Below are 14887 nucleotides of genomic sequence, written 5' to 3'. Positions count from 1 at the left end.
AGTAGCTGGGACTATAGGTGCATGCCACCATGCCCGACTAGTTTTTGTATTTTTAGTAGAGACGGGGTTTTTCCATGTTGGCCAGACTGGTCTCAAACTCCTGACCTCAGGTGGTAGACTCGCCTCAGCTTCCCAAAGTGGTGGGATTACAGGCGTGAAGCACCGCGCTGGGCTAGGAATTTGGTTTTATGGTCTGATCACATGGTGATCTCTGTAATGAGATTAATGTTTGCAAAGACCTAATCTCTGTTGGGTGAGAGACATCAGAGTCTGATTTGTTATTCTATTTCTCTGTCTATTTTGAGCTGAAATCAATTAAGAATTTCATGCCCACTGGGAGGAGAAGAGCTCTTTCATATCTGGAAGGGTGAGTTTTTGCATTTTTGTGTTTACTCTTGACCCATGTCTGAAATTTTAGAATTGAAGCTGTAAGCTCTATTTCTTTGTATGTCTATGTGTCTGTAATTTAGAAAGGTCTTTACCTCTGATTGTGTGAGTGTCTAATGTTTTTCCACCTCTGAATGGTATTAAAGTAGATATAGAGTTTGTTTGTTTTTGAGACAGGGTCTCACTCTGTCGTCCAGGCTGAAGTGCAGTGTGTGTGATCACGGATCACTGCAGCTTCAACCTACCTGGGCTCAGGTGTTTCTCCCACCTCAGCCTCCCAATTAGCTGGGACTACAGGTGTGTACCACCATACCCAACTAATTTTCGTATTCTCTATAGAGATGGGGTTTTGCCATGTTGCCCAGGATGGTCTCGAACTCCTGGGCTCAAGCGATCTGATCACCTCAGCCTCCCAAAGTGCTGGGATTACAGGCATGAGCCACAATATAGAGTCTTTAAAGGTTTGCTGTTCTGATTGGCTTGTAGAGGTGTGTATGTACTTATATAAATTGAATTTGCCCAAATTCTTAGAAAAAAAGAGAAATTGAACTTATATTGCTTTAATGTGCTAGAAAGGTATTTTTTACTGAAACCAAATCAAATGTTTTGGAAATGCAAGTCCGCGTGTAGTCCACATATATGTTACCGAGCAGTCAATGCACTCGCTGCCCAGTGTGTACAGAGGCCAATACCATGGCTCCAGCTTTTGAGAAATAAAGCCTTTTTGTAAGTCAACTAGCAAGGACACAGGAGGAAATGCTCAAATCTCCCTTTCCCAGCTGGGGGCTATGTCAGGTTTTGTAAGCATAGGGTAAGGAGATGTGATTTGATTGGATCTTGAGATGAAGTAATTAATGCTGGGAGGTGTGATCTGACTGGATCCTGCCATGGAGTGACACCAAAACTCAATCTCACTGGTTCCTGGCTCCTGTCACAGGGTGTCCGGTTCTTAAATGGGTCCCAGCTCCTCAGTCCGAGCACTTAGGTTACACTTCATGGTTGCATGCTTGGTTAATCTGGGCATGCTCAGAGTATATGACCTTCAACCCACGGATCCATGGCAATTGAAAAACAACTGCCAACTACATTACATAAAAGTTGAAATGGACATGGAGTGCGGTGGCTCACACCTGTAATCCCAGCACTTTGGGAAGCTGAGGCAGGCAGATCACGAGGTCAGGAGTTCCAGCCCAGCCTGGCCAATATGGTGAAACCCCGCCTCTACTAAAAATACGAAAATTATCCAGGGGTGGTGATGCGCTGAGGCAGGAGAATTGCTTGAACCCAGGAGGCGGAGGTTCCAGTGAACCGAGATCGCGCCATTAAACTCCAACCTGGGTGACAAGAGCAAAACTCTGTCAAAAAAAAAAAAAAAAAAAAAAGTTGAACTAGATTTAGTCTGATGCAGTTCCAGATTTACAAACCATGCCCCCATCTGTCTGCCGACACCTTCCACTCCTCATTCTTGAGGGATTAGGGATGGAGGTCATGCTTCTGTATCTACTTCATGCTGACCAGGGGCACTGAGTCCCCTAAAGTTAGAGGAGTGAAACTCTTGGCCTGCTGAGTTCAAATGAGTTTTGGGGTCACCCAGAGTTGCTTGAAGGGCTGGTATTGTTGTGGTAATACAAGCTGAAGGTGGAAGTGTTGGAGCCGGGAGGACAAACAGCTTACCATCAATTTAAATAAATAGGACTGAAAAGTACCTGGAGAACAGTGGCCACGAGGGGCCCCAACAGAGGAAGAAACCAGGTGAGGTGCGGTGTAGTGGACTCCACTGCTTTCTAAATCTCAGTGGTTGGCCAGGCACTGTGGCTCACGCCTGTAATCTTAGCAAAAGGGAGGCCGAGGCAGGCGGATCACCTGAGCTCAGGAGTTGGAGACCAGCCTGGCCGACATGGTGAAGTCCCATCTCTACTAAAAATACAAAAATTAGCCAGGCGTGGTGGCATGTGCTGTAGTCCCAGCTAATCGGGAGGCTGAGGCAGGAGAATTGCTTGAACCTGGGAGGCGGAGGTTGCAGTGAGCCTCCAGCCTGGGTGACAGAGCGAGACTCCGTCTCTAAATAAATAAACAAATAAATAAATCTCGGTGGTTCAACTACCCTTGATACAGTTTGGCTCTGTGTCACCACCCAAATCTCATGTCAAATTGTAATTCCCAGTGTTGAGGGAGGGAGCTGGTGGGAGGTGATTGGCTCATGGGGGCCGACGTCCCCCTTGCTGTTCTCGTGACAGTGAGTGAGCCCTCGTGGGATCTGCTTGTTGAAAAGTGTGCAGCACCTCCCGCTTCACTGTCTCTGTCTCTCCTGCTCCACCATGGCCAGACGTGCCTGCTTCCCCTTTGCCTTCTGCATGACTGTCTGTTTCCTGAGGCCTCCCCAGCCATGCTTCCTGTACAGCCTGCGGAACTGTGAGTCAATTCAACCTCCTTCTTCATAAATTACCCAGTTTCAGGTAGTTCTTTATAGCAGCATGAAAACAGACTAATGGACCCTTCTGGATGAAGGAATGCAGCCATTCTGCTTGTTTGACTATTTCCTTTCTATTCATCTCTATTTCCCGGGAGGTGTTTATCCAAGTGCAATAGGAGGTATTGGTGACCGAACAGTCCCCTCAGTGTTCTGCTAGTGAATAGTTGAAGGTTGATCAGTGATCTCCTGCATTTTCAGTCTGGCATGGAAAAGCCCCCGTGTAACTGGTAAAGATATCAGTGAGCACCAGGAGGTATCTAAATCTTCCAGGAGCCATAGGCATCATGTTGATGTCCATTTACCAGTCTTCCCTGGCAAGGTTCTTCTGAATTGTACTGCCTTGGCCAAAAGAGGTATGGGAGGGGCTGGGCACAGTGGCTCATGCCTGTAATCCCAGCATTTTGGGAGACCAATTCGGGTGGATCATTAGAGGTCAGGGGTTCGAGACCATCCTGACCAACATGGTGACATCCCATCTCTACCACAAATACAAAAAGTTAGCTGGGTTTGGTGGTGGGTGCCTGTAATCCCAGCTACTCAGGAGGCTGAGGCAGGATAATCACTTGAACCTGGGAGGAGGAGGTGGCAGTGAGCTGAGATCACACCATTGAACTCCAGCTTGGGCAACAAGAGCGAAACTTCATCTCAAAAAATGAAAAAAGAAGTCCGGGTGCGGTGGCTCACGCCTGTAATCCCAGCACTTTGGTAGGCCAAGGCGGGTGGATCACGAGGTCAGGAGTTCAAGACCAGCCTGGCCTAGATGGTGAAACCCTGCCTCTACTAAAAATACAAATATTAGCTGGGCATGGTGGCATGCACCTGTAATCTCAGCTACTCAGAAGTCTGATGCAGGAGAATTGCTAAAACCTGGGAGGGAGAGGTTGCAGTGAGCCAAGATCGTACCACTGCACTCTAGCCTGGGTGACAGAGCAAGACTCCATCTCGAAAGGAAGAAAGAAAAAGGAAATTCCCCAGGGAAGTACCCTGGCTTATTTCATAAAGAGGTACTGAAGGAAGCAGAGGCATGTGGAGGACTGTTTCACCATTTGGCCAGGCTGGTCTTGAACTCCTGCTGGGATCAATGGAGTGAGCCACTGCGCCCTGCCACCTTTAGAGTTTTCTTACCACCTGGTTTTCCTCTCTCAATATCTTTCCCTCATTTCCTGCTTTAAAACTCTAGCTTGGGGTGTGGGCGCAGTAGCTCATGCCTATAATCCCAGCACTTTGGAAGGCCAAGACAGGCGAATCACTTGAGGTCGGGAGTTGGAGACCAGCCTGGCCAACATGGTGAAACCCTGTCTCTACTATTTTTATAAAAGTTAGTCGGACCTACAGTTGGGTGCCTGTCGTCCTAGCTACTTGGGAGGCTGAGGCAGGAGAATTCGCTTGAATCCAGAGGTGAAAGTTGCAGTAAGCCGAGGTCGTGCCAGTACACTCCAGCCTGGGAGACAGAGCGAGACTCTCTCCCCAAAACAAACAAACAAACAAACAAACAAAGCCTCTAGCTTGGGATCGGCCTTCTCTTCTATTATTTTTCTTTTTAAAAAAATTTTAAAAAATAGATGTTGATGCTATGTTGCCCAGGCTGGCCTCAAACTTCTGCCGTCAAGTGATCCTCCCGCCATGACCTCCAAAAGTGCTGGGAATGTAGGTGTGAGCACTGCACCCAGCCTTATGTTTTTCTCTACATAAAAAATAATGCAGGATTATCTTCTAGAGCTAATTAATATGTTCAAATAACCAAAACCCCATTAAGGAAAAATGTCACATGACAGCAAATAATCAATCCAGACCAATATGATCACACTCCCTGTGAAGGTGAGAAAACTTCATCTTTATTACGTTTCCCCAAGAGACGCACTGCATTGTTCTCTTGAAAACACACAGCTCATGTCCTCCTTTAAAACACACATCCTCTTTAAAGTAACATACAAACATGCCAATACAAGGTAAAAAGTTACATCTGAATTCTCACATTTCAAAAACATACAGTAAACATCAAATAAAAATGTATTTTTATAAGAATTTAGGGGAACTATCATGTAGCTATAAGTGTAATACATATATTAAGTATCATAGATAAAAAGAGTGCTCCCTTCAGCAGCACATGTAATAATAGATACAAAGATTTACAGATAAAAGATTTAGGATAAAAAGAATCCTCTCTTAAAAAGGAGAACAAAATTATATTTATGTGTATATAGCAGCTGTAACACCCATCTCACAACTTTATGGGAATGGTGTCTATTCAAAAATACCAGTATTTTCAAAATATTTTAAATAAATGTAGTAATAATTCTATGCCCATCTTTTTCAAAATATACCAATAAAATATATAGTGTATATTAGACATGTTAGTATATATCTAAGACATGTTAAAAATCACAACTGAATTCTCACAATTCAGTTACAAATCTAAACAGCAAATAAAAATTTCTATGATGAGAACTTAGTAGAACTACCAATAGCTATAAAGGGAAAAGATTATTATGTAAGTATCATAGATAAAAAGTGTACTCGCTTCAGAGGCACATTTAATAATACAGAAAACAATTTAAACATAATAAAAGATTTAGGATAAAAAGGATTCTCTTAAAATGAAAATTATGTATATATAACAGCTATAACTCTCATCAAAAAATCTACAGGAACAGCATGTTTTCAAAAGTACAACAATTTCCAAACTATTTGAAATAAACCTATTAATAATTTGATGGCCAACATTTTCCAAACAAACCAATAAATGCATAGTGTGCATGAAGCTGTTACAGTCTATGGCACTCATATTTTACAAAGAATTCCATGCCAATCTGAGTGTCTGCACTGTGCCTTCAAATGCTCCTGGACTGTGGCAACCAAGTCCGTAAGAAACAGGACCTCCAGGTTCCGCCCCAGGAAGTTGGAATGCAGCAATATAAAAAGGGAGATGGTGCCTCAGGAAAGGGTGGAACCGGAAACACCCCTGGTTTCTCACTGTTCTCTATGGATTCCTAGAAGTACCACCCCACCCCATCCTAGGAGGACAACATGATCACTCTATTCAGCTCCGTCTAGAACAGTCCAGGTTCTTCTAGATGATCTGCACAAATGGCTCCTCTCCTTCTTCCTGGTGCCTGCCATTAGCATTGGAATAAAGTTCCTGATGAAAATCCGCATCTCCCCTGGGCCCGGCGTTCTGGAAGCGAGAAAGAGGATGTCACACTTCAAGGAGGCAGCTCTCTAGACAGGAAGGTTATTCACGTCCCATGTCAAGTCTAACTAGAGTTCAGAGCAATTGAGGAATCCAATTTTATCTCCTGTCCTTCGTTCCATAGCCTGCTTCTGAACCATGGTGTTCAACTGTGAAACTCACACTTTGGTGACCCTGACTCCAAAACTCACTTAATACACCCAAGGGCAGCCCCAGTGATCTGCTTCATAGCAAGGACTTTGGGTGGGTCTGCCCAGGGAGTAGGGCACCCTCAGAGAATGTGGCTTTGGACTTCATCACAGCTGGGGCCTTTTGTGTCACTTAAGAGCTAAACTTGTAACCATGCTAGATCTGTTTCTAATGTGACAACGTCACGAACCCCGAGTCCAGAAGTTTAATCCATAATCCTACCTCCTCATGATGAAGTCTCATGCTCTGTGCTCAACGTGGTTAGCTGCACGAGATGTAAACCAAAGCTTCACTGAACCCTCGACCCAAATCGGTAACTCAAGTGCGTCAATCATAATGAACCTCCCCAAACTCAGTATTTATGATTATTTTTGAGTCAGGGTCTCACTCTGTCGCCCGGGCTGGAGTGCAGTGGCAGGATCAGGGCTCCCTGCAGCCCTGACCTCCCAGGCTCCAGCGATCCTCCCGCCTCAGCCTCCTGAGTAGTTGGGAGTAGAGATGCCTCCCACATCGCCTGGCTACTTTTTGTATTTTTGTGGAGAGGGGATCTCGCCACATTGCCCAGGCTTGAAGCCGGATCAAGCAATTTGGTTCCTCAGATTTCCGAAATAGACCCCAATATTCTGCCTTTACCCTGGAGGACACAGATGTACCTTCTCTCAGGCCGATGACCTCAGGCCTCCACAGTCCCTGGAGCTCTAGGAAAGGTGAGTGCGATCTCGTGCCCACACCCAGGGCTCTGGGTCATAAGCCTGGATCTGGAAAAACAGACGCCCCTTAAGAAGATGGGGACTCCCCAGGATACTCCTCCCTCCCCTCATCCAGCCTCCAGTCCACCCGATTCCTCCCCACCTCCTCCACCTCCCCAGGCCCCACCCACCTCCTCGAACTTCTCCAGGAAAACCCAAGCCCTGCAGCGCACAGAACGGAAGACCCGGAAATGAAGCATATGGAACAAGGCAATCTGAGAGCAGTTCTTCCCGTACAGGAAGTAGAAGATGTTTTGTTTGGGGGTCTCGCTGTCCTCCTCCATGTCATTGGCCAAGTAGCTGGGGACAGCTATCAGGTTACTGCTCAGGGGCACCACCAGGAGAGACTTCTGGCTGAGGTCAGCTTCCTAGAGAGGAGGGCAGGGGACCGTCCTCACCTCAGGACGGGCACCCACCCTGTAGAGAGCCACGCCTTCCTCAGGAGGGCTCTGCTGGACAGAGACCTGCTGAAGGGCGTCTCCCACTCCTTCAGGATGGAGACAAAAACCCAACTGGTGGCCGAGAGTGGTGGCTTATGCGAGGAATCCCAGCACATTGGGAGGCCGAAGCAGGAGGATCACTTGAGGCCAGGAGTTTGAGATGGGCCTGGGCAACATCGCAAAACCCTCGTCTCTATTAAAAATATAAGAAATATGCTGGACGCGGTGGCTTATGCCTGTAATCCCAGCATTTTAGAAGGCTGAAGCAGGTGGATCGCTTGAGACCAGGAGTTTGAGACCAGCCTGGTCAACCTGGAGAAACCCCATCTCTACTAAAAATACAAAAATCAGCCTGGTGCGGTGGCACACCTGTTAGTCCTAGCTACTCAAGAGGCTGAAGCATAAGAATTGTGTGAACCTGGCCAGCCCCGGTGGCTCATGCATGTAATCCCAGCACTTTGGGAGACCGAGGTGGGTGGATCACAAGGTCAGGAGATCGAGACCATCCTGGCTAACATGGTGAAACCTCCTCTCTACTAAAAATACAAAAAATTAGCTGGGCGTGGTGGCGGGCACCTGTAGTCCCAGCTAGTTGGGAGGCTGAGGCAGGAGAATGGCGTGAAAGCGGAGGGTGAAGCTTGCAGTGAGTGGAGATCGCGCCACTGCACTCTAGCCTGGGTGACAGAGCGAGACTCCATCTCAAAAAAAAAAAAAAAAAAAAGAATTGTGTGAACCCAGGAGGCGGAGGTTGCAGTGAGCCGAGATTGGGCCCCTCCACTCCAGCCTGAGAGGCACAGCAAGACTCTGTCCCAATCAATCAACCAATCAATAACTGTCCAGGTGTGGTGGCACAGCCCTGTAGTCAGAGCTAATCAAGGGGCTGAGGTGGGAGGATCGCTTGAGCCCAGGATATGGAGGCTGCAGTGAGCTATGATCTCACCACTGCACTCCAGCTTGGGGGACAGGGGAAGTCTGTCTCAAAAAAATAAAAGAAATTGAATACATTGATAGTTTGCCAGGACCCTGCCTTCTACAGGCATCTAGTCTAATGGGACTGGGAGTAATCAAGGCAGATGACCTAATCCCAGTGTCACATTATAATAGGATGTAACTGGAGAGCTACGGGCATGCAGAAGTTGGAAGATGAGGGAAGGCATCACAGAGGCTGTGGGGTGAACTGACTTCAAGGAATGGGTCCTTCCCTTCAGAACCACATGTGTGTGGGACACCCAGACAGAAAACACAAACGCAAAGTCAAGTGGAGGGCGTTTGGAAGGAGCAGTGAAGCCAAGCCAGGAAACACCAAGATGGTGAGCCAGTGTGGTTGTAGAGATTGTAGAGAGGGTGGAATTGGCACTGTTACCCTGGCCTCGATTTAGAAAGACGTCAGCTAAGGAGGTTGTTCAGGTGGGCAGTGAGGTTGTTGTGCTGTGGAAAGATGTTCAGGCTGCACTAGGGAGCCCCCTGGCTTGGGGAGAGACTCCAGGAGACCCCGGCAGGGAGCATTTGACAGTGGATTCGAGTGATGCGAGGGGGACATGAACTGTGGCCTCTGTCGTGGGAACCCGGAGGAGGTCGATGGCATTTGCGGTTGATGTGGGAAGGAGAGAGAAGAACCAGAAATGTCTGCTTGCTGGGGGAAGTGTCGTGTCCGCTCCTCCGCTCCTTTTCTTCTCCCCTTAGGAGCAGTTTATGCTTCCTTTTGTTTTATTCTTTTATTTGTACACTGGCGTTGGAGTTTTTTTTTTTGCTTTTTTTTTTTTTGGAGAAAAAGTCTCACTCTGTCACCCAGGCTGGAGTGCAGTGGCTCAACCTTAGCATACTGCAACCTCCACCTCCTGGGTTCAAGGGGTTCTCTTGCTTCAGCCTCCCAAGTAGCTGGGATTACAGGTGCACACCACCATGCCCGGCTAATTTTTCTATTTTTAATAGAGATGGGGTTTGGCCATGTTGGCCAGGCTGGTCTCGAACTCCTGACCTCAGATGATCCGCCTGCCTGGCCCTCCCAAAGTGCTGGGATTACAGGCGTAAGCCACCGCTCCCAGCCTGAGTTTCTTTTTAGAAACAACAGTCTAAGAACAAGATAGTAAAATCCTGTCTTTTTTGTACACAGAGTAAAGTGGACAAATAGGTGAAAGAATAAATGAAAGGCTGGAATCCCACCTTCCTCTGCTGTCCCAGAGCATTGGATATTGACCGATAGGAGGCAGCAAACCACTCACAGAGCCAGGAAGAAATAGATGCGTTGGTATTGCCAGGAGAAGAGGCTGGCCCGGCTAAAATACGCTGACCATAGCCAGGAGATACTGATGGAGAGAAAGGAACACAGAGAGGTCACATCTTGGAAGAGGAAGATTGTGGAGAGGGGGAATGAGGGTCTGGGGAGGGGCTGCCCATCAGAGAAGGGACCTCAGTGTTGGGGTGACTGTACTCATTTGGAAATAGCGGGGTGGAGGGGTATTTGATGGTCGGATGCAAATCCGAGGGAGGAAGGGATGTCGGTGATGCTCCCAGGATGGTGGGCTCCGATGGGATCTTTGGAGGGGCGTGTCTAGGTCGGCTGGTGTCAGGAGGGTCTTTTGTGTGCCAGGCAGAGAATTGTCTCAAAGAGCTGAGAGTAGAGGGGCCAGGAGCTTCAGGGCTGCGGTCAGACTGTGGCCCAGGGCTCAGATCCTAAAGGACCCATAGGAGAGGCAGGGGCTATTCATTCACTCGGCAAGAGACCAGCAGAGTCCTGAGGGAGATGCTGACAAATCATAAAAAGACCAAGAATAGCCGGGAGTGGTGGCTCAAGCCTGTGATCCCAGTACTTTGAGAGGTGGAGACAGGAGGATCACATGAGCCCAACAGTTCGAGAACAACCTGGGCAATGTAGCGAGACCCTGTTTCTACAAAGATTTCAAAAATTAGTTGAGCATGGTGGCATGTGCCTAGTCCCAGCTCCTCAGGAGGCTGAGGAAAGAGAATTGCTTGAGCCCAGGAATTAGAGGCTGCAGTGAGCTATGATCATGCCACTGCACTCCGTCTTGGGGAGCAGAGCTAGACTCTGTCTCAGAAAAAAGTGTGGGTGCCAAGACTCAAGATTGTGGGAGCTGGTGGGGCACAGTGGCTGACGTCTGTAATCTCAGCACTTTGGGAGGCCAAGGCGGGTGGATCACCTGAGGTCAGGTGTTCAGGACCAACCTGCCCAACATGGCAAAACCCCGTCTCTACTAAAAACACAAAAATTAGCCAGGCGTGGTGGTTCACATCTGTAATCCCAGCTGCTTGGAGGCTGAGACAGGAGAATCGCTTGAACGTGGGAGGCTTCGGCTGCAGTGAGTCAAGATTGAGACACGGCCCTCCAGCCTGGGCAACAGAGGAAGACTCTGTCTCACAAAAAAAAAAAAAAAAAAAAGACCGTAGGAGCACCTGGTGGGAGGTGGTGGAGGGAGAACTGTGGGTTTGGAAGCTGCGCCCTCCCTCCGGTGGTGTGTTGAAGCAGGAACACAGTTACATGGAGAACAACCTTACCTTGTCTGACACCCTCAGATCTTTGTCCCAGGCCAGGAATCTTTTAATCACAGGATCCTCTGTTATTGGAGGGCAGATGTCAGCATGAGAAGCAGGACAGGGTTTCCGTGGGAGCAGCAGGGCAGCGAGGAGAAGTGTGCCTCCCGGGGGGGAACTCTCAGGATTGCTGCCACGGGCGAGGTGGATGGGAGGGGGGAGAATGACTTTCACTGGGCAAAGGAGAGAGGCTCCCGCTCTGAGACTCCCCTGAGAAGAGGCCGAAGGAGGCCCTGGGTGTGAGAATCTACAGGATGTAGAGCTGGGAATAAGCCAGGACGCCCTCCCAGCAGACACGGAGGGACCACTGCAGAGTCATAAAGGAATTCCCATCATTTTCCCATAAGACAGTCACATCAGGGTGCGACCATGGCCTCGGTATCCCCCTCTGTGGATGGAGACACTTAGGTTTAGAAAAGTCAGTAAGAGACATTAAGTTTCAGAGAGCACAGCTGAAACCACTTTCTTTGTTTATTGATTTTGTTTTTCTTTATTTGATTTTTATTTTTATTTATTAATTTATTTTGAGACAGAGTCGTGCTCTGTGGTCCAGGCTGGAACGCACTGGCATGATCTTGGCTTACTGCAACCTCTGCCTCCCGGGTTTAAGCAATTCTCCTCTCAGTCCCCTGAGTAGCTGGGATTACAGGCATGAGCTACTGTGCCCAGCCTTGGTTTTTCTTTTGAGACAGGGTTTTGCTCTGTCACCCAGGCTGGAGTGCAGTGGTGCAGTCATAGTTTACTGCAGCCTCAAAGTCCTGAATTCAAGCAATCCCCTTGCCTCAGCCTCCCAATATGCTGGTATCTCAGGCGTAAGCTCACCTGGCCCAAAACAAAGCTTTCTTATCCCAAGCACTGACCTTTATCAAGTCTAGCCTAATCCTCTATTTTCTCCTAAGCGTCCCTCATGAGTGATCACTTCTGAGTCCTCCCACATGGAGAGCTCACCCAATGGGGGCATATTTTTCCCATTGGAAAATAGTGGTTATTGGAAGTTTCCTCTTTTTTAGAAGAACAGGATTGGAGGTGCTCTCTGCAGTGTCCTGCTACCAATCTGATTATTGAAGGCCTCGTGGTGCTCAGGGAGCACGGGTGACACTCGCTGTTGCTTCAGCTTCATCTTGAGCCCACACAGCATCTCCACCACCCAGGTCTCCTCAGGCTCGGGGGTGAGCTTCTTCTCTGGCTCCTCCTCACATTTGTCCGACCACTCCCTCTTCCTTTTCCAGCAAAAGGACCTACATGGGGGGCTGGGATCTACCCCAGGGGCTGAGTAAAGAAGCCAGGCCACGGTGTAATGCTTCTGCAACTGACCACCTTAGACCCCAACCCCAAACCCCAAACCAGTCTCCATCCTCCCCAGCTTCGCAGACTGCTGGCTTCTCCAAGCCATCTTTCTGGATTTCTCCTCTGCTGAGCCCCATGTGCCGCTCCTTCCCCTCCCCATTCTTCCGTCTCTCTGTCCTCACAACACTTCCTCATGTCCTTCCCATGTCCCTGGCTCTCTGAGTCCCTCCCTTTTTTTTTGTTTTTGTTTTGAGACAGAATCATGCCTTGTCTCCTGGGCTGGAGTGTAGTGGTGCGATCTCAGCTCACTGCAACACCCACCTCCCGGATTCCACTTATTCTCCTGCCTCAGCCTCTCAGGTAGCTGGGATTAGAGGTGCCTGCGATAATGCCCAACTCAATTTTGTACTTTTAGTAGAGATGGGGTTTCACCATGATGGCCAGGCTGGACTCAAACTCCTGGCCTCAAGTGATCTGCCTGCCTTGGCCTCCCAAAGTGCTGGGATTACAGGTGTGACCATTGCACCCGGCCTGAATTTCTCCATTCTTCCCACACACCCACCTCAGGTTCTTCTTCCGACCTCTGACCTTTTTTTTTTTTTTTTTTTTTTGAGACAGCGTCTCACTCTCTCACCCAGACTGGAGTGCAGTAGCGCAATCTTGGCTCACTGCAACCTCTTCCTCCCAGCCTCAAGCGATTCTTCTGTCTCAGCCTCCCGAGTAGCTGGGATTACATGCGCGCACTACTAACGCCCAGATACTTTTTGTACTTTTAGTAGATATGGGATTTGACCATGTTGGCCAGGCTGGTCTTGAACTCCTGACCTCAGGTGATCCGCCCACCTCGGCCTCCCAAAGTGTTGGGGTTACAGGCATGAGCCACTGCGCCCGGCCCCCTTCCTTCATCTTAGTCAATCCTATCCTACCTCTTCTTCCTCCAGTCCCCTCACCTGATGGTCCTGACACTTCATCATCCACCACCTCCTGGAGGGGGTACCCTGAGGCGCTGGGCTGGGGGCTCTGCTCCTCATCCTGGGGGTGCGGTTGATGGCTGGTCATGAGCTTTCCCAAAATCTGTCCCATCCCACGGAACCTAGTCTCTGTTCTGTCCAAGGCCTTCTTCTGGACTCTGCTAAGACCCAGAAGAGTGTGTTGTCAATTTTCGAGGCTGGGAGAAGTCAGGAGTGGAGAACAGCTCTGAGAAGGTTGTCCACCTGAGCTCCCAGGAGCCCACAGAATCCAGTCCTTCCAATCAGGAAGGTTGGAATCTCTGATGTCATTTGTCATTCCAACCTGGCAGCCAGTTTGAAGAAAAACACATGTAACTGCCAGGCTGATCTTTGTCCTGGAGATCGTGGGTGAATGGTATCTCCTGCCACTGTCCCAACCTCAGGCACTGTCCAAAAGCATCTTCAGGGTCTCCACATCCCTCTGTTCCCTGTCCCAGCAGAGGCTGTGTCCTCTCCACTCAAAGCCTGAAGCATGGTGGGGTCTCCTCTTCTCTGTACATGCCCATTTCAGAGTCCAGTCTGGTGGGAGAGGGAACAGGGTGGGAAAGAAAACTAGGCTAAGCAGAAAGGATGAAACCTTACAAGAGTGAGATGATCATGTACAAGAGATCCCAGGAACATTGACTTGATGAAAAAGTCACATCAGAGCACTCAATTTGGCAGAGCTTTTCTGCTGAATGTTTACTGACATTCACTGTCCGAGATTCTATACTGGGGGTACAAGCGTCCTCTGCCCTAAGGCATTTTTGAGTCCAGAGACATCTTGAGGCCCGAAAGTCATAGGAAACTATCCATGAGCTCACACATATTTCCAATGGTGTCCCCAATTTCAGGGAGTCCATGGATTACCTAAAGCCAGCCCCTCCAGTTTGGCTAACAAACTCTAGTCTATATATCAAGTTTTGTATCATATGTATTGCTCTGAACTCAGAAATTTCCCTACCATTTATGGATTCTAGGAATAAAATATCGCATGTACAAAAAGACTAAGTCAAAAAATCTCAGCTGTGCACAGTGGCTCATGCTTGTAATCCCAGAACTTTGGGTGGCCAAGGGAGGAAGACTGCCTGAGGCCAGCAGTTCAAGATCAGTGTAGGCAACATAGCAAGACCCCATCTCTAAAAAACCAAACCAAATTAGCCAGGTGTGGTGGCTGGCACCTGTGTTCCACCTACTTGGGAGACTCATGTGACAGGAAGATCGCTTGAGCCCAGGAGTTAGAAGCTGCAGTGAGCTATGATCTTGCCACTGCACTCCAGTCTGGGCAACACAGCAAGACGTTGTGTCAAAAAATTTTTTTTTGATACAAAATAAAAGAGATGCATGACATTCAGAGACCATCCGAAAAACCTGTGGGTTCCTGGCCGGGCTCAGTGGCTCACGCCTGTAATCCCAGCACTTTGGGAGGCCAAAGGGGGTGGATCACTTGAGGTCAGGAGTTTGAGACCAGCCTGGCCAACATGGTGAAACCCCATCTCTACAAAAAATCAAGAAATTAGCCAGGCATGGTGGTAGGTGCCTGTAATCCCAGCTACTCAGGAGGGAGGGCTGGAGAATCACTTGAACTCAGGGTGCGGAGGTTGCAGCAAGCCAAGATCACACCATTGCACTCC

At 48.6% G+C, this 14887-nt stretch overlaps 1 pseudogene; it reads right to left on the bottom strand.

The window, feature by feature from the left end:
* Positions 1–6831: 6831 nt before the first annotated feature.
* Positions 6832–13327, bottom strand: LOC100974443 (speedy protein E18-like; annotated as a pseudogene).
* Positions 13328–14887: the final 1560 nt, after the last annotated feature.

The sequence above is a fragment of the Pan paniscus genome, chromosome 6, assembly GCF_029289425.2.
Source record: "Pan paniscus chromosome 6, NHGRI_mPanPan1-v2.0_pri, whole genome shotgun sequence".
In the NCBI taxonomy this organism is placed as follows: Eukaryota; Metazoa; Chordata; class Mammalia; order Primates; family Hominidae; genus Pan; species Pan paniscus.
The sequence above is the reverse complement of the archived record's forward strand: the minus strand, read 5'-3'. Positions and strand labels throughout refer to the sequence as shown.